The 19,856-nt window shown below is 36.0% G+C and overlaps 1 protein-coding gene and 1 pseudogene across 1 annotated transcript in view; both read left to right on the plus strand.

Annotated features, from left to right (window-relative positions):
- DACH2 (dachshund family transcription factor 2) overlaps positions 1–19,856 on the plus strand; it is a 748,066-nt gene that overhangs the window by 299,196 nt on the left and 429,014 nt on the right. The gene's annotated exons all lie outside the window — the stretch shown is intronic.
- LOC131503307 (U6 spliceosomal RNA) lies at positions 3,111–3,224 on the plus strand (annotated as a pseudogene).

Consider the following 19,856-nt stretch of genomic DNA (forward strand, 5'->3'; position numbering starts at 1 on the left):
CCAGGTTTAGTGGTCACGAACTCTTTTTTTGTTTGTTTGTTTGTTTGTCCGAGAAACATGTTTTTTTATTTTTTACTAAATTTTTTTTAATGTGTATTTATTTTTGAGAGAGAGAGACAGAGACAGAGACAGAGAGAGGCAGAGAGAGAGGGAGACAGAATCCGAAGCAGACACCAGGCTCTGAGCTGTCAGTGCAGAGCCCGATGCAGGTTTGAAATCATGAACCATGATATCATGACCTGAGCTGAAGTCAGTCGCTTAAGTGACTGAGCCACCCAGGCAGCCCTGTCTGAGAAATTCTTGATCTCTCCTTCTGTTATCAATATCAGTCTTACTGTATAAATATTCTTGGCTGCATATTTTTTCCCATTCTGCATATTGGATATATCATGCAATTCCTGGCCTGCCAAGTTTCTGTGAATAGGCCTGCTATTAAACTTATTTGTCTTCTCTTGTAAGTTAGGGATTTCTTTTCCCTTGCTGCTTTTAGAATGCTTTTCTGTTTTGCGAATTTTACTACAATATGTCTTGGTGTTGTCCTCCTTTTGTTGATTTTGATGGGAGCTATCTGCGCCTCCTTCATTTGGATATCTCTTTCCTTCCCCAAATTATGGAAGTTTTTAACTATTATTTCCCCAAATAAATCTTTGGCTCCTTTTCCCCTCTCTTCTTCTGGGACTCCTATGATATGAATGTTATTACCTTTAATGGGTCACTGCGTTTCCTAAATATACATTTGTGATCTTATATTTTTCTTCCCCTTTTATTTCAGCTTCATTATTTCCCCTAATTTTATCTTCTATATCAATTATTAATTCCTCTGCTTACTCCATCCGTGTGGTCATTATAATCAGTCCATTTTGCATCTCGGTTATAGCATTTTTTTTCAACCTGACTACTTTTTAAGTCTTTTAATTCTGTGGTAAGTGATTCCCTGGTGTCTTCTATGCTATTCTCAAACTTAGGTAGTATCCTTATGATTGTCGCTTTAAATTCTAGATCAGACATATTACTTATATCTATTTCAATTACATCTCTGGCTGTGACCTATTCTTGTTCTTTCTTTTCAGATGAATAACTCTATTTTTGAATTTTGTCTGGGTCTCTGTCTTCTTCTCTGTGTTAGGAATGCCTGTTATGGTTCATGTTCCTGAGAGTAATGGCTTTATTAAGAAGAAGTCATATACTATTCAAGGCCTGGAACTTCAGGAAGTGTTTCTGTTGTATGCTTCTGCACTCTGCTGCTGTGTTTTAGCTGCTCTTTCCCTCAGGTCAGTCCTTTGCAGAGTTTCTCTTTGCCTGCATTGGGGAGTATCTGGACTTTGTCCAGAGTGTGGTGAGTTTTAACTAGTTGTGCTCCGGTCTGCTAGTTAAAAGAAGCCATATCCTATTTCCATTAGAGTTGAAGATTTTCAGCACTCTATGGTCAGTAGACTTTGTTCATGTAGGTTTTTTTTTCCCTGGTCTTTTGCAGGAGGAGTCTCCTCCTCTGGTTCTCAGTCACACTTTCTCTAGTAAAGAAGCAGGTTGATCGGGCTTGGTGTAAGCAGCTGAGGCCTCCACTGTTGGTGCTGTTTTGTTCCCTGAAGTTGCTCTGTGCTAATGGGTGGAGGAGAAAAATGGAACCTGCCATTTCCCTCATCCCCAGAGAGTGGAGTTTGCGGCCCCTAGCAGAAGGTCTGGGAAGCCCTAGCAGAAAAGGAAATAATCTCCCCTTGTGTATCCCAAGTCTCTGTCAAATATTTTTCTGGCTGTCAAAACAGCTAGATAAACATCAAATCATTCTGAACAAAGAAGAAATCCTTCATCCTGTCTGTTTCTGGGCTATCTGCCTGCCTGGCAGTGCAGGGAACCTGTATTTTATCTCAGGCAGACCAGCTGAGCTTCAACACTCCCCGCTTTAGGGACCTGGCCTTGCACAGACTCAAGCAGGTCCTCTGGTGGGAGGGTCTTGCTGGGTTGCATCAAAACTGATGCAGGTTTGTCCAAGAAGGACAGTTGCACTGGCACACAGAGCCAGAGAATTTAGAGCAAAGCACAGCAAAAAGCCAATGTCCAGGTTAGCTGCCCTCAGCAGGTGTCTCTGCCGCTATGCTAAGGAATGGGGCTGTGCAATGACACCCTCCATATCTTTTGTCCACTGTGGGGCAATGCCATCTCTTCCAGATGCACTTCAAGAAGAGGTAAATGTCTCTCCTTGTGTGTCCCAGGGGATCCTCCTATCATGCAGTCCACTCCAGAGCCTCTGCCCTCCTCCACAGGGGCACCACTGTGCCCACCAGACTCCACACTGACCATGGAATGGACTACTAAAACTCTCATTTTTGAGTTCCACTGGTTGTCAAAACTCATGATAATCAAACACTCTCATTTTCCTAGTCAATGGTTTTGGGGAAGGGTGTTTCTTATTTTATCTCCTGTGTACTGAGCTCTTTCTCTCTCCCTCTCTCCTCTCTACGACCAGGGCTCCCTCCCATCTGAAACACCCATAATCATTTTTCTCCCTCTAATCATATCTCTACACTTCTTACCTTCCACAGTGGAACCTCCCTCTGTTTCCAACCTCCCTCTGGTTGTGCAGTTCTGTCAGTCTTCAGATAAATTTCTTGGGTGTTCAGAATGATTTGGTACTTATCTAGCTGTGTTTGAGGGAGGAGGGCAAACATAGGGTCCTCCTACTACTCCACCATATCCTCCTTCAGCTGATTGTGTTTTTAAAGAATTGGTTCATTTCATAAAGGTTATCAATCTATGGGTATAGAATTGTTTATAATATTTTATATTATGCTTTTAATATCCATGAAATCTGTAGTGATGTCCCTCTTTCATTTCTGATATTAGTAACATTTGTGTCTTCTCTATTTTTTTTTTTTTACTTTCTATGGTTAGAGTCAGTGTTTTTATAAGATTTTTCAAAAAATCAACTTTTGGTTGTGTTGATTTTTCTCTATTGATTTCCTGTTTTCAGTTTCATTGATTTCCATTTCTCTTATTATTTTTTGTTCTTACTTTAGATTAAATTTGCTCTTCTTTTTCTAGTCATAAAGTGATTTTCAGATTTTTATTGAAAATGGTTTCAGATTTTTATTGTTTTAAAATATAGACATTCAGTGCTTGCCTCAACAGCACATAGAGTAAAATTGGAACAGAACAGAGAAGATTAGCAAGCATGGTCGCTGCACAAAGATGGTATGTAAAATATATGGATTCAGTGCTCTAAATTTCCCTTTTAGTACTGCATTCACTGGATCCCTCAACATTTGATGAGTTGTATTTTCACTTGCATTTCGTTTGAAATATTTAAAAAATATTTAAAATTTTTCTTAGTTCTTTTTTGACACATGTATTTTTAAATCTTCAAGTATTTTGGGATTTTTCAGCTTTCTGTTTATTTCTCCTTTAAATCCATTATGATATAACAGCTGACATTATACAATTTCTCTTTTTCTAAATTTGTTGAGGTGTATGTTATGGCCCTGAATCTGGTCTCTTTTAGTGAATGTTACATGTGAGCTTGAGAAAAATGTGTATTCTGCTGTTGTTTGTTGAAGTAGTCTATACATATCAATTATATGCAGTTGATTGATGATGCTACTGAATTCAACTATGTCCTTACTGATTTCTGCCTGCTGGATCTTTTGAAGTCTATGACTATAATAGTGGATTCATTTATTTTTCCTTACAGTTCTATCAGCTTTTGCCTTACATATTTTGATGCTCTGTTGTTTGGAGCATATGCGTTAAGGATTGTTGTGTCTTCTTGGATAACTGACCCTTTTATCATTATGTAATGAGTCTCTTTAACCCTAATAATTTTCCTTGCTCTGAAGTCTGCCCTGTCTAAAGTTAATATAGCTAATCCAGCTTTCTTTTTATTAGTGTTAGCATGGTATATCATTCTCCATCCATTTATTTTTAACCTAAATGTGTCTTTATATTTAAAATGGCTTGTTTGTAGACAACATATAGTTGGATCCACTCTGACAATATCTGTCATTTTATTGGTATATTTTAGGCCATTTACATTAAAATAATAATTTATATAGCTAGATTAATATTTACCATATTCATTACTGTTTTCTTTTTTTGTCCTTATTATTTGTTTCTATTTTTGTCTTCTGCCTTTCTTCTACCTTCTCTGGTTTTAATTGAACATTTTATATCATTCCATTTTCTCTTCTTTCTTAGCATATTAATTATACTTTCTTTTTTTTTTTTTACTTTTTTAGTGGTTGTCCTTGTGTATGCAATATACATTTTAAACAAACCCAAGTCTACCTTCAAATAGCATTATACTACTTCCCAAGTAGAGCGATTACCTTATAATAGCAAAATATATCTAATTCCTCCCTCCTGTACCTTGTGTCATTGCTATCATTCATTTCACTTATACATAAGCTATAATCATTGACCACATTATTATTATTTTGAACAAACTATCATCTGTTAGATAAATTAGGAATAAGAAATGTTAATATTTTTATTTTACCTTCACTTATTCCTTTTCTAATGTTAATGTTATCTCTATGTAGAAGGAATTTTTGACTTATTTCTTTTTCCTTCTCTGTGAATAACTTATTTTGACATTTTTTCTTTAAGGCAGATTGGGTGGGACCAAATTCTCTCAATTTTTTTTCAGCTGAGAAAGTGTAGTTCCTCTTCAATTTTAAAGGATAATTTTACAGAAAATAGAATTATACGTTGGTGTTTTTTTTTCTCTCAACACACTCTCTTCTTGCTTGCATAATTTCTGAGAAGTGAAATTTTGCTCTAAACTTTGCTTTACTATAGGGAAGGCATTTTTAAACCCAACTACTATGAAGATTTTTTTACTTACCTTTAAGTTTCTGCAGTTTGAATATGATATAGCTAGGTGTACTTAAATGTAGTTATAATACTGATGTCTTTTGCTTCCCTACACCTATGGAATAGAATCTGATGGTGAGGACTTAAAAATTGTCTAAATAGGGGCGCCTGGGTGGCGCAGTCGGTTAAGCGTCCGACTTCAGCCAGGTCACGATCTCGCAGTCCGTGAGTTCGAGCCCCGCGTCAGGCTCTGGGCTGATGGCTCGGAGCCTGGAGCCTGTTTCCCATTCTGTGTCTCCCTCTCTCTCTGCCCCTCCCCCGTTCATGCTCTGTGTCTCTCTGTCCCAAAAAATAAATAAAAAACATTGAAAAAAAAAATTAAAAAAAAATTGTCTAAATAATTTAGTTAGAATGCAGCCTTAAGCTGATGGCAAAATTATGGGAGAATGGGATGAATGAGTCATCTTAACAGCCTATGGTACTCAAAGATTTCTCACTCAGCAAGACAGATAGCATTTCTGTGAGTAACAACAATGGTAGGGGCCAGAGTACTACATGGCCTGTTATCTAAGCCAAAGGGAGAGAAAGGATCATGAACCTGGACTTTTATAGGATTAACTGTATTTATGACTGGTTGAGAGGAGCTAGGCATTCAGAGGCATTCACATGCAAGAATCTCATCAATCAATTTAACTTATATGGTTGTGTAAATTTAAATGTAACTTGTACCTAAATACAACCTATGAAATTCAAGGTTATTAATTTATTAATTAACAATTTCTATTGATAAAATTTGCTAGATTTTGTTCTAGGACAGAAATGCAATAAAGAACAAAACAAAATGACACCTTCATTATAATTGAGGAAGAAAGATTATAAAAAAATAAACAAGTAAATTACAGGTCATATGAAATAAGTGCTATGAGAAAAATAAAGCAGAGAAAACAAAATGAAAATGACTTTGGGATGTTCTTTCAATTAGGATTGTAAAGAAAGGATTTTCTGATAAGGTGACATTTGAGCCTGAATAAAATGAGTGAGCATGCACCCTACATATTGGGCAGGAATGTTTTAGGCAGAGAGAGCAGAAGGTGCAAAGGTTCTGAAGCTAACATTTCAAGGCCTATTTTGGTGAGAGAAGGATGAAACTTTTCTGTCCATTGGCATTTGATTGGGGGATGGCTGATCAAAGTGGATTGTCCTTGGGGATACTTACCAATACATTTATGAAATATGAAATACAACACAATTGTTGAGCTTGAATAAACACCTCTCTTCATTTAGTAGCTATATCTTAGTCAATTGTTCCAACAAATTACATGATAGGCAAATTTTACTTTTAAACCCTCTTTCTTATGCATCTCTTTTAACATCACAGAGTCTAAGTTTATAATTGAGCCATCCAATCTCCTCCTCTTACTTTTAAAGATGTTTTCTAGTTTATGTTCTTTTTGCACCATATTTTACATAAATAAATTGTCACAAAAAAGTTAAACATTGGGAAAATCTCCAAGTCAAAAATGATTCTTTAATTTGGCATTCATGATACAAATTGTAGGTCTTTATATATGTATATATATATAAATACACTTATGTGTTTAATATATTTTAATTTTAATTTCATTTATTTTATTTTATTTATTTTTAAATTTTATTTTTTATTTTTTAAAATTTACATCCAAGTTAATTAGCATATAGTGAAACAATGATTTCAGGAGTAGATTCCATAGTGCCCCTTAACCATTTAGCCCATCCCCCCCTCCCACAACCACTCCCGTAACCCTCAGTTTGTTCTTCATATTTATGAGTCTCTTCTGTTTTGTCCCCCTCCCTGTTTTTATATTATTTTGTTTCCCTTCCCTTGTGTTCATCTGTTTTGTCTCTTAAAGTCCTCATATGAGTGAAGTCATAAGATTTTTGTCTTTCTCTGAATGACTAATTTCACTTAACATAATACCCTCCACTTCCATCCACATAGCTGCAATGGCAACATTTCATCATTTTTGATTGCTGATTATATATATATATATATATATATATATATATATATATATATATAATCACATCTTCTTTATCCATTCATCAGTTGATGGACATTGGGGCTCTTTCCATACTTTGGCTATTGTTGGTAGTGCTGCTGTAAACACGGGGGTGCATGTGTCCCTTCAAAACAGCACACCTGTATCCCGCAGATAAATGCCTAGTAGTGCAATTGCTGGCTTGTAGGGTAGTTCTATTTTTAGTTTTTTGAGGAACCTCCATACTGTTTTCCAGAGTGGCTGCACCAGTTTGCATTCCCCCCAATGCAAATGAGATCCTCTTTCTCCCCATCCTCGCCAACATCTGTAGTTGCCTGAGTTGTTACTGTTAGCCATTCTGACAGGTGTAAGGTGGCATCTCAGTGTGGTTTTGTTTTATATTTCCCTGATGATGAGTGATGTTGAGTATTTTTTCACGTGTTGGTTGGCCATCTAGATGTCTTCTTTGGAGAAGTGTCTATTCATGTCTTTTGCCCATGTCTTCACTGGATTATTTGGTTTTTAGGTGTTGAGTTTGATAAGTTCTTTATAGAATTGGGATACTAACCCTTTATCTGATCTGTCATTTGCAAATATCTTCTCCCATTATGTCAGTTGCCTTTTAGTTTTGCTGATTGTTTCCTTCTCTGTGCAGAAGATTTTTATTTTGAAGAGGTCCTAGTAATTCATTTTTGCTTTTGTTTCCCTTGCCTCTGGAGATGTGTTGAGTAAGAAGTTGCTGTGGCCAAGATCAAAGAGGTTTTTGCCTGCTTTCTGCTCGAGGATTTTGATGGCTTCCTGTATTACATTGAGGTCTTTCATACATTTTGAGTTTATTTTTATGGATGGTGTAAGAAAGTGGTCGAGGTTCATTCTTCTGCATGTCGCTGTCCAGTTTTCCCAGCACCACTTGCTGAAGAGACTGTTTTTATTCCTTTGGTTATTCTTTCCTGCTTTGTCCAAGATTAGTTGGCCATACATTTGTGGGTCCATTTCTGGGTTCTCTATTCTGTTCCATTGATCTGAGTGTCTGTCCTTGTGCCAGTACCATACTGTCTTGATGATGACAGCTTTGTAGTATAGCTTGAAGGCTGGGATTGTGATGCCTCCTGCTTTGGTTTTCTTTTTCAAGATTGCGTTGGCTACTCAGGGTCTTTTCTGGTTCCATACAAATTTTAGGATTATTTGTTCTAGCTCTGTGAAGAATGCTGGGATTATTTTGATAGGGATTGCATTGAATATGTATATTGCTTTGGGTGGTATCAACATTTTAACAATATTTGTTCTTCCTATCCAGCAGCATGGAATCTTTTTCCACTTTTTGTGTCTTCTTCAATTCCTTTCATAAGTTTTCTATACTTTTCATTGTATAGATTTTTCATCTCTTTGGTTAGATTTATTCCTAGGTATTTTATGGTTTTTTGTGCAACTATAAATGGGGTCAATTCCTTGATTTCTCTTTCTGTCGCTTCATTGTTGGTGTAAAGGAATGCAACCGATTTCTGTACATTGATTTTAAATCCTGCAACTTTGCTGAATTCATGAATCAATTCTAGCAGTTTTTTGTTGGAATCTTTGGGGTTTTCCACATAGAGTATCATGTCATCTGCAATGAGTGAAAGTTTGACCTCCTCCTGGCCGATTTGGATGCCTTTTATTTCTTTGTGTTGTGTGATTGCAGAGGCTAAGACTTCCAATAGTATGTTAAATAACAGTGGCAAGAGTGGATATCCCTTTCTTGTTCCTGATCTGAGGGGGAAAGCTCTCAGTTTTTCCCCATTGAGGATGATATTAGTGTTGGGTTGTATGTATATGGCTTTTATGATCTCGAGGCATGCTTCTCTATCCCTACTTTCTTGAGGATTTTATTAAGAAAAGATGCTATATTTTGTCAAATGCTTTCTCTGCATTTATTGAGAGGATCGTATAGTTCTTGTCCTTTCTTTAATGATGTGATGAAGCATGTTAATTGTTTTGCAGATATTGTACCAACTCTGCATCCCAGGTATAAATCCCACTTGCTTGTGGTGAATAATTTTTTTAATGTATTGTTGGATCTGGTTGGCTAATACCTTGTTGAGAATTTTTGCATCCATGTTCATCATGGAAGTTGGTCTATAGTTCTCTTTTTTAGTGGGGTCTCTGTCTGGTTTTGGAATCAAGATAATGCTGGCTTCATAGAAAGAGTTTGGATGTTTTCCTTCCATTTCTATTTTTTGGGACAGCCTCAAGGTAATAGGTGTTAATTATTCCTTAAATGTTTGTAGAATTCCCCCGGAAAGCCATCTGGCCCTGGACTCTTGTTTTTTGGCAGATTTTTGATTACTAATTCGATTTCCTTACTGGTTATGGGTCTGTTCCAATTTTCTATTTCTTCTTGTTTCAGTTTTGATTTAATTCTTGATTTTTCATTTTTGATTTTATTTATTTGGGTCCTTACCTTTTCCTTCTTGTTCAAACTGACTAATGGTTTATCAATTTTGTTAATTTTTTCAAGGAACCAGCTTCTGGTTTCATTGATGTGTTCTACTGTTTTTGTTTGTTTGTTTTGATAGCATAAATTTCTGCTCTAATCTTTGTTATTTCCTGTGTTCCGCTGTTTTGGGTTTTTTTTTTCTGTTCTTTTCTAACTTCTTAAGGCGTAACGTTAGGTTGGGTATCTAAGATCTTTCTTTCTTCTTTAGGAAGGCCTGGATTGCTATATACTTCCCTCCTATGACCACCTTTGCTGCATCCCAGAAGTTTTGGGTGGTGGTGTTATCATTTTCATTCACTTCCATATACTTTCTAATTTCTTATTTAACTGCTTGGTTAGCCCATTCATTCTTTAGTAGGATGTTCTTTAGTCTCCAAGTATTTGTTACTTTTCCAAATTTTTTCTTGTGGTTGATTACGGGTTTCATAGGATTGTGGTCTGAAAATATGCACGCTATGATCTCGATCTTTTTGTACTTACTTAGGGCTGACTTGTGTCCCAGTGTATGGTCTATTCTGGAGAATGTTCCAGGTGCACTGGAGAAGAATGTATATTCTGCTACTTTAGGATGAAATGTTCTGAATATATCTGTTAAGTCCATCTGGTCCAGTGTGTCTTTCAAAGTCATTGTTTCCTTGTTGTTTTTTTGATTAGATGGTCTGTCCATTTCTGTGAGTGAGGTGTTGACGTCTCCTACTATTATAGTATTACTATTGATGAGTTCCTTTATGTGTGTGATTGATTTATATATTTGGGTGGTGCCACATTTGGTGCATAAATGTTTACAATTGTTAGGTCTTCTTGGTGGATAGACCCCTTAATTATGATATAATGCCCTTCTGCATCTCTTGATACAGTCTTTATTTTAAAGTCTAGATGGTCTGATATAAGTATGGCTACTCCGGCCTTCTTTTTTTTGACCATTAACATGATAGATGGTTCTCCATCTCCTTATTTTCAATCTGAAGGTGTCTTTAGGTCTAAAGTGGGTCTCTTGTAAACAGCATATAGATGGATTTTGTTTTCTTATCCATTCTGTTACCCTATGTCTTTTGATTGGAACATTGAGTCCATGGGAGTTTAGAGTGAGTACTAAAAGATATGAATTTATTGCCATTATGATGCTTGTGGACTTAGAGTTTCTGGTGGTGTTCTCTGGTCCTTTCTAATCTTTGTTGCTTTTGGTGTTTATTTGTTTATATATATGTATATGTATATATATATATATATATATATATATATATATATATTCATTGTTTCTCCCCTCAGAGAGTCCACCTTAAAATTTCTTTCAGGAATAGTTTAGTGGTCACAAACTGCTTTAATTTTTGTTTGCTTGGGAAACCTTTTATCTCCCCTTCTCTTTTGAATGACAGCCTTGCTGGATAAAGAATTCTTGGCTGCATATTTTTCTGATTCAGGACACTGAATGTATACCGCCACTCCTTTCTGGACTGCCAAGTTTCGTGGATAGGACTGCTACAAACCTGATCTGTCTTCTCTTGTAGGTTAGGGACTTTTTTTCCCTTGCTGCTTTCATGATTCTCTCCTTGCCTATTTTGTGAATTTGATCATGATATGCCTTATTGATGGTCGGTTTTTGTTGAATCTAATGGGGGTTCTCTTGCTTCCTGGACTTTGCTGTCTGTGTCTTTCCCCAGATTAGGAATGTTTTCTGCTATGATTTGCCCACATACCCCTTCTACCCCTATTTCTCTCTCTTCCTTTTCTGGGATCCCTGTGATTCTGATGTTGTTCCTTTTTAATGAGTCACTGATTTCTATAATTTTTAAATTGTGCTCTTTTGCCCTGATCTACCTCTTTTTTTCTGTTTCATTATTCTCTGTAAGTTTGTCCTCTATATCACTGATTCTCTGTTCTGCTTCATCCATCCTTGCCGCTGTTGCAACCATCCGTGATTACAGCTCAGTTATAGCATTTTTAATGTCATTCTGGCTATTTTTTACTTCTTTTATCTCTGCAGAAAGGGATTCTAATCTAATTTAGACTCCAACTAGTATTCTTATTATTGTGATTCTAAATTCTGGTTCAGACATCTTGCTTCTCTGTTGGTTAAATCTCTGGCTGTCGTCTATTTGTGCTCTTTCTTTTGGGGTGAATTCTTTCATTTTCTCATTTTGAAGGGAGAAAAGGAATTAATGATTTAAAAAATTGAAATTAAAGAAATTTTAAAAAGTATCAAAATTAAAAATTAAACACATACACACACACAAATTGAATAGAAGATGCTAGATCCTTGGTGTGTTTTGGTCTGCGTGTTGAAAGTAGTTTGACAGGTAAGAGAAAAAAAGGTGGGTGGAAGAAAAAAAAGGAAATCATCTGACAATTTGAAAAAATGAATACATTGAAGTAGATTAAAATGAGATGATGGGAGTAAAATAGAATTTGAAAAAATATACACAAAAGTAAAGAATATAGTAGACAAAATTAAGAAAAATATTTTTAAGAAAAATTAAAAATAAATATATACTTTTTCTTTTTCTGTATTTAAGAAAAAAGAAAAGAAATGAAAAAGAGAAAAAAGATTTTAATAGAGAAAAAAAGAAATCATTTGAAAATTTGAAAAAGTGAATACACTGTAGCAGACTAAAATAAAATGATGGAAGTAAAATAAAATTTGAGAAAATTTCATAAAAGTAAAAATATAGTAAAAAAATTAAATGAAAATATTTTTAATAGAAGTTGAAAATAAAATGAAGTTTTTTTCTTTCTGTATTCAAGAAAAAGAAAAGAAACAAAAAAGAGAAAAAAAGAAAAAGAAAGATAAAAAAGGAAATTGTTTGAAAACTTGAAATGGTGAATATACTGTAGTAGACTAACATAAATTGATGGAAGTAAAATAGAATTTGAAAAAATTTACGCAGATGTAAAAAATATAGTAATAAAAATTAAAGAAACATATTTTTAATAAAAATTGAAAATAAAGATGAAATTTTTCTCTTTCCGTACTCAAGAAAATTAATTGTAAAAGAGAAACAGAAAAGAAAGAAAATTGAATAGATGATCCTGCTAACAGATAGAAGTAGGACTGAAATTGGTTCATTTTCCCCTAGATGTGAATCTGTGTCGCTCTTTATAGTCCATAAACTAAGAGGTCAGTGAGACTTGTGTTCTTGAGAGTGTAGTTGGCCCAGTGGGCAGTACTCAGTTTAACAACTCCGCTCACCACTAGATGGCGCTGCAAGCCTACTTGGGTGGAGTGTTGAGGTGCTCATAGGTGCGTATGCACATGTGAGGGAGTGGTGAAAATGATGCCATCCAGCTACCTAGTCTGTTCTCCCGGATCAGCAACCATGCACCTGTTCTCTGTCTTCAGCTGTCGTCTACTCCCCGCTTTTGTACTCTCTGTGACCAGTCCCCAGGCAGTACCTCTCTCCCGAGTTTTGTCTCAGATATAGGTGTATTCCCCAGCCCCTTAATTCTGAAGGACTGTGGCTTTGACCCGTTCCACCCCTTTGCAGAAGGGTCTCACCGAGCAATGGCAGAATGAACAATGGCAGAATGAGCAATGGCCAAATATTGGCTGCACCCAGGAACGTCTGTAGGACCCTGCTGCTGTTGGTGCCCTGAGACTGTGGCCAGATGCCAGTTCGCTCCAGAAAAAGTTCACGAGACAGTGTAGCAGCAGCATTTCAGGGATTATGGAAAATCACAACACACATCTGGCACCAGGCTTCACCCTTCATGACCTTGCCCCAGCACCAGTGAATGTGGCTGCCTTCCGGGGTCTGCTGGGACCAGGTGGCATCAACAGTCTCTACCAAATGTCCTTCCAACAGTGGAACCAATTTTCCCTGTGTGGCCCGAGAGCCTCCAGACCCCACTCTGTTACTGGGGATTCACCTTTCCCACCAGAATACCATGAGGTATTGAGCTGTGGAGGTGCAGCCTTTGCACTCCCCTTGTTTACAGTCTTAATGGAATTTAAACCCTCCTTTCTCCTTTCCCCCTTTTTAGTTTAGTCCCTGTGTCTGTTTCCAATTTTCCACTTTCTCTCCAGCTGCTTTTGGGGAGGGGTGCTTTTCCCATATTCTCCCCCGACCCCCGCCACAGTCTCCTTTCTCTGCCCGCAAAAGCGGTTCCCTACCTCCTGCAGCTTCTTGCTCCCGAAATTCACTTCTCCATGCCACGTACTGGCTGAATTCTGTGGTTCAGGTTGTTCAGATTGTTGTGTTAATCCTCCAATCACTTTTCTAGGTGTGTAAGATGGTTTAGTTTTGGTCTGGCTGTATTTCATGGATGTGAGACATACATAAAACTTCCATGCTGTTCTGCCATCTTGGCTCCTCCCTATATATTTATTTTATATATGAAGTATATATATAATTTTAATTGTGGTATAGTTAAGAAGTATATGTATCTATCTCTTTCTATATATATATATATATAATTTTAATTCTAGTATAGTTAATATACAGTGATATATCAGTTTCAGATTTATAGTCAATTGCTGTAGTAATCAAACATCTCTATAAATTACTCAGTGCTCATCAAGGTAAGTGTGCTCTTAATCCCTTTAATTTATTTCACCCATCTCCCCACCTACACCCCCTCTGGTAGCCATCAATTTGTTCTTTTTTTTTAATGTTTATTTATTTTTGAGACAGAGAGAGACAGAGCATGAACGAGGGAGGGTCAGAGAGAGAGGGAGACACAGAATCTGAAGCAGGCTCCAGGCTCTGAGCTATCAGCACAGAGCCCAACGTGGGGCTTGAACTCACGGATTGTGAGATCATGACCTGAGCCGAAATCGGTCGCTTAACCGACTGAGCCACCCAGGCGCCCCCATCAATTTGTTCTTTATAGTTAAGTCTCTGTTTTTTAGTTTGTCTCTTTTTTTTTCTTGTTTGATTCTTAAATTTCACAAATGAGTTAAATCTTATGATATTTTTCTTTCTCTGACTGGTTTATTTCACTTAGCATTTTACCCTCTGCATCTATTCATGTTGCAAATGGCAAGATTTCATTCCTTTTTATGGCTGAGCAATATTCCATTGTCTATATATAGGAGATCTTTTTTATCCATTCAGCTATCAATGGATACTTGTAATGGTTCAATAAGTTGGCTATTGTAAATAATACTGCAATAGACATAAAGGCGCTTTTATCTTTTGAAATTAGTGTTTTCATATTATTTATTTAAATTTTTTTTAATGTTTGTATTTATTTTTGAGGCAGAGATGGACATAGCATGAGCGGGGGGGGGGGGCAGAGAGAGGGCAGGCTCCAGTCTCCGAGCTGTCAGCACAGAGCCTGACGTGGGGCTCGAACTCACAGACTATGAGATTATGACCTGAGCTGAATTCAAATGCTCAACTGACTGAGCCACCCAGGAGCCCCAGTTTTTTCATATTCTTTGCATAAATACCCAGTAATGGAATTACTGGATCATATGGTAATTCTATTTTTAATTTTTTGATGAACCCTCAAACTGTTTACTACAGTAGCTCTACCAATTTGCATTCTCACCAACAGTGCACAAGGGTTCCTTTTTTTCCACATCCTTGCCAATACTTTTTTCTTGAGTTTTTGATTTTAGCCATTCTGGCAGTTACGATACCACATTTTGGATTTGATTTGCATTTCCCTGATCATTAGTGATGTAGAGAATCTTTTCACATATCAGTTGGTGATCTGTATATCTCCTTTGGAGAACTTTTTATGTCATCTGCCCAGTTTTTAGTTGGGTTAGTTGGCTTTTTTTGGAGTTGAATTGCATAAGTTCCTTATGTATTTTGGATACTAATCCTTTATCAGATATGCCATTTGCTAATGTTCTCTCCCATTTAGTAGATTGTCTTTTACTTTTTGTTTGTTTGTTTCCTTTTCTGTGCAGAAGGTTTTTAGTTTGATGTAGTACCAATAGTTTATTTTTCATTTGTTTCTATTGCCTGAGGAGACATGTCTACAAAGATGTTGTTATATGTGATGTCAGAGAAATTACTGACTGTGCTCTCTTCTAGGATTTTTATGGTTTCAGGTCTCCCATTTGGATTCTCAACCCATTTTGAGTTAATTTTTGTGTATGGTGAAATATTCACACCATACACAAGATATGGTGAAAAGTGACCCAGTTTCAGTTTTTTGCATGTTGCCATATAGTTCTCCCAACATCATTTGTTAAAGAGGCTTTTTCCCAGTGCATATTCTTGTCTCCTTTGTCAAAGATAAATTGACAATATAACCATGGTTTTATTCCTGGGCTCTCTATTCTGTTCTGTAGATCTGGTGTGTCTGTTTTTGTGTAACTACCATACAGTTTTTATTAGTTCAGCTTTTTAGTATATCTTGAAATATGGGATTCTGATACCTTCAGCTTTATTTTTATTTTTCAAGATTCCTTTGTTTTTGGGGGGTATTTTGTGGTTACACACAAATTTTAGGATTATTTTGTCTAGTCTGTGAAAAATGCCATTGAAATTTTAATAAAGATTGCATTAAATCTGTCGATTGCTTTGGTAGTACTAACATTTTAACAATAGAAAATATTCAAAATAAAGCAGTAAGAGAGATTTTTTTTATTTTTTCAAGTTTTTATTTAAATTCCAGTTAGCATACAGTGTAATATTGGTTTTAGGTGTAGAATTTAGTGATTCATTATTTATATAGAACACCCAGTGCTCATAACATGTGCCCTCTTCAAGAGGGATATTTTTAATCATAAATATTTGATTTCAAATCATTTAAATATTCCCAAAATAATTTTTTCAACTCAAACGTGAAAATAACATGCTATTTTGTTCTTTGATTCTTTTTATAACGCATTTACCCATGTAAAACTGGTTTTCATATGAAGCTTATGTTGTAATTCAAAAGAAGTATTTATAGGAGCTCTATGAACTTAAAGACTATTAGAAGACATCTAGGTGCCACTCAAAAAAAAAATTTAAAGGTTAATTATAGTCTTGCAACAACATTTACTTTTACTTTAAAATGGTTTCTGAAAAACTTATTTCTGTTATTAAAAAACAAAAAGCCTTTGAGCACCCACTATGTATCTGGCAATATGCTATAAGCTTGCTTTATATGTTTGCTCACTTGAATTCATTAAGATACAAATGTATTTTACTAACCTCTAACTTTATGTGACAAGGTAATGTAGAATACAAATATATTTTTCTAACATTTAATTGGGCAAACATAACTTGTAAATATTAAAGATAATGTAAATGCCCTGGTTCATTCTTTGCCATCTCTGCTTTCTTAGATAAATGTTTAGTTTTACTTAGTAATTGACAGGCCTCTTGATTTCAGTTTACTAAATCTAATGATTAGAATGGTAATAGCTTTGTAATGAAAACAGCTCTGATATGATAATAAGTGTGCAGACCTGGTGCTATTAAGTAGAACGCTTAGCATTTATATTCCTAAAGATAAATTTCTTTACTCAAATTCTCTTTAATAAAATAAAAATACCATTAACAAGATCTTGAATTTTAATAGGCCATTAAGAAGCTGTCTTTGTATGATATTACTGATTTCATCATTTCTCACTGTTTAACTACTATGAAATTGTCCAGCAATTCTCAAAATGTGTTTCTACACTTGAATTGCTAATTAAGACTTAATTTGAAAATCAGGCTTGCTCCTTCTTAAATCTTAACAACTCAAAAACTTCTCTTTTATTTTTTTTGGTAATGCTACAATTACACATTTTATTGGTTATTTGCTTAGTTATAATTTTATTTTATTTATTATTTTTAATATGAAATTTATTGTCAAATTGGTTTCAATACAACACCCAGTACTCATCCCAACCCAACCCATCTCAACCCAACTCATCCCTCCTCAATGCCCATCACCCACTTTCCCTCCCTCCCACTCCACATCAACCCTCAATTTATTCTCGTTTTTAAGAGTCTCTGATGATTTGGCTCCCTCTCTCTCTTTTCTTTTCCTTCCCCTCCCCCATGGCCTTCTGATAAGTTTCTCAGGATCCATATAAGAGTGAAAACATATGGTATCTGTCTTTCTTTGTATAACTTAATTCACTTAGCATAACACTCTCCAGTTCAATCCACGTTGCTACAAAAGGCCATATTTCATTCTTTCTCATTGCCAAGAAGTATTCCATTGTATATATAAACCACAACTTCTTTATCCATTCATCAGTTGATGGATATTTAGGCTTTTTTCATAATTTGGCTATTGCTAAAAGTGCTGCTATAAACATTGGGGTACAAGTGCCCCTATGCATCAGCACTCCTGTATTCCTTGGGTAAATTCCTAACAGTGCTATTCCTGGGTCATAAAGTAGATCTATTCTTAATTTTTTGAGGAACCTCCACACTGTTTTCCAGAGCAGCTGCAACAGTTTGCATTCCCACTAAGAGTGCAAGAGGGTTACCATTTCTCCACATCCTTTCCAGCAACTATAGTCTCCTGAATTTTTCATTTTAGCCACTCTGACTGGCGTGAGGTGGTATCTCAGTGTGGTTTTGATTTGTATTTCCCTGATGAGGAGTTACATTGAGCATCTTTTCATGTGACTGCTGGCCATCTGGATGTCTTCTTTAGAGAAGTGCCTATTCATGTTGTCTGTCCATTTCATCACTGGATTATTTGTTTTTCAGGTGTGGAGTTTGGTGAGTTCTTTATAGATTTTGGATACTAGCCCTTTGTCTGATATGTCATTTGCAAATTTTTTTCCCATTCCGTTGGTTGCCTTTTAGTTTTGTTGATTGTTTCCTTTGCAGTGAAGAAGCTTTTTATCTTCATGAGGTCCCAAGAGTTCATTTTTGCTTTTAATTCCCTTGCCTTTGGAGATGTATCAAGTAAGAAATTGCTGAGGCTGAGGTCAGAGAGGTTTTTTACTGCTTTCTCCTCTAGGGTTTTGATGGTTTCCTGTCTCACATTCATGTCCTTTATCCATTTTGAGTTTATTTTCGTGAATGGTGTAAGAAAGTGGTCTAGTTTCATCCTTCTGCATGTTGCTGTCCAGTTCTCCCAACACCATTTGTTAGGGAGACTGTCTTTTTTCTGTTGGATATTCTTTCCTGTTTTGTCAAAGATTAGTTGGCCATAGTTTTGTGGGTCCAATTCTGGAGTTTCTATTCCATTCCATGGGTCTATGTGTCTGTTTTTATGCTAATACCATGCTGATGATTACATGATGATGTAAGCTTTGTAGTAGAGGCTAAAGTCTGGGATTGTGATACCTCCCACTTTGGTCTTCTTCCTCAAAATTACTTTGGCTATTCGGGGTCTTTTGTGCTTCCATACAAATTTTAGGATTGCTTGTTCTAGCTTTGAGAAGAATGCTGGTGCCATTTTGATAAGGATTGCATTGAATGTGTAGGTTTTTTTGGGTAGTATTGACATTTTAACAGTATTTATTCTTCCAATCCATGAGCATGGAATGTTTTTCCATTTCTTTGTATCTTCTTCTATTACCTTCATAAGCTTTCTATAGTTTTCAGCATACAGATCCTTTACATCTTTTGTTAGGTTGTTCCTAGGTATTTTATGCTTCTTGGTGCAATTTTGAATGGGATCAGTTTCTTTATTTGTCTTTTTGTTGCTTCATTATTAGTGTGATGTAACTGATTTCTGTACATTAATTTTGTATCCTGCGACTTTGCTGAATTCATGTATCAGTTCTAGCAGACTTTTGGTGGAGTCTATCAGGTTTTCCGTGTATAATATCATGTCATCTGCAAAAAGTGAAAGCTTGACTTCATCTTTGCCAATTTTGATGCCTTTGATTTCCTTTTGTTGTCTTATTGCTGATGCTAGGACTTCCAACATTATGTTAAACAACAGCGGTGAGAGTGGACATCCTTGTCATGTCCTGATCTCAGGGGAAATCTCTCAGTTTCTTCCCATTGAGGATGATATTGGCTGTGGGCTTTTCATAAATGGCTTTGATGATATTTAAGTATGTTCTTTCTATCCCCACTTTCTCGAGGGTTTTTATTAAGAAAGGATGCTGAATTTAGTCAAATACTTTTTCTGCATTGATTGACAGGATCATATGCTTCTTATCTTTTCTTTTATTAATGTGATGTATCACATTGATTGATTTGCAAATGTTCAGCCAGCCCTGCATCCCAGGAATGAATCCCACTTGATCATGGTGAATAATTCTTTTATATGCTGTTGAATTCGATTTGCTAGTATCTTGTTGAGAATGTTTGCATCCATATTCATCAGAGATATTGGCCTGTAGTTCTCTTTTATTGCTGGATCTCTGTCTGGCTTGGGAAACAAAGTAATACTGGCTTCATAGAATCAGTATGGAAGTTTTCCTTCCCTTTCTATTTTTTTGGATCGGCTTGAGAGGGATAGGTATTATCTCTGCTTTAAATGTTTGGTAGAATTCTCCTGGGAAGTCATCTGGTCCTGGACTCTTATTCCCTGGGAGAGTTTTGATAACTGATTCAATTTCTTTGCTGGTTATGGGTCTGTTAAATTTTTCTATTTCTTCCTGTTTAAGTTTTGGAAGTGTGTGGGTGCTTAGGAATTTGTCCATTTCTTCCAGGTTGTCCAGTTTGTTGGCATATAATTTTTCATAGTATTCCCTGATAACTGCTTGT

The sequence above is a fragment of the Neofelis nebulosa genome, chromosome X (assembly GCF_028018385.1).
Source record: "Neofelis nebulosa isolate mNeoNeb1 chromosome X, mNeoNeb1.pri, whole genome shotgun sequence".
Classification (NCBI taxonomy): domain Eukaryota; kingdom Metazoa; phylum Chordata; class Mammalia; order Carnivora; family Felidae; genus Neofelis; species Neofelis nebulosa.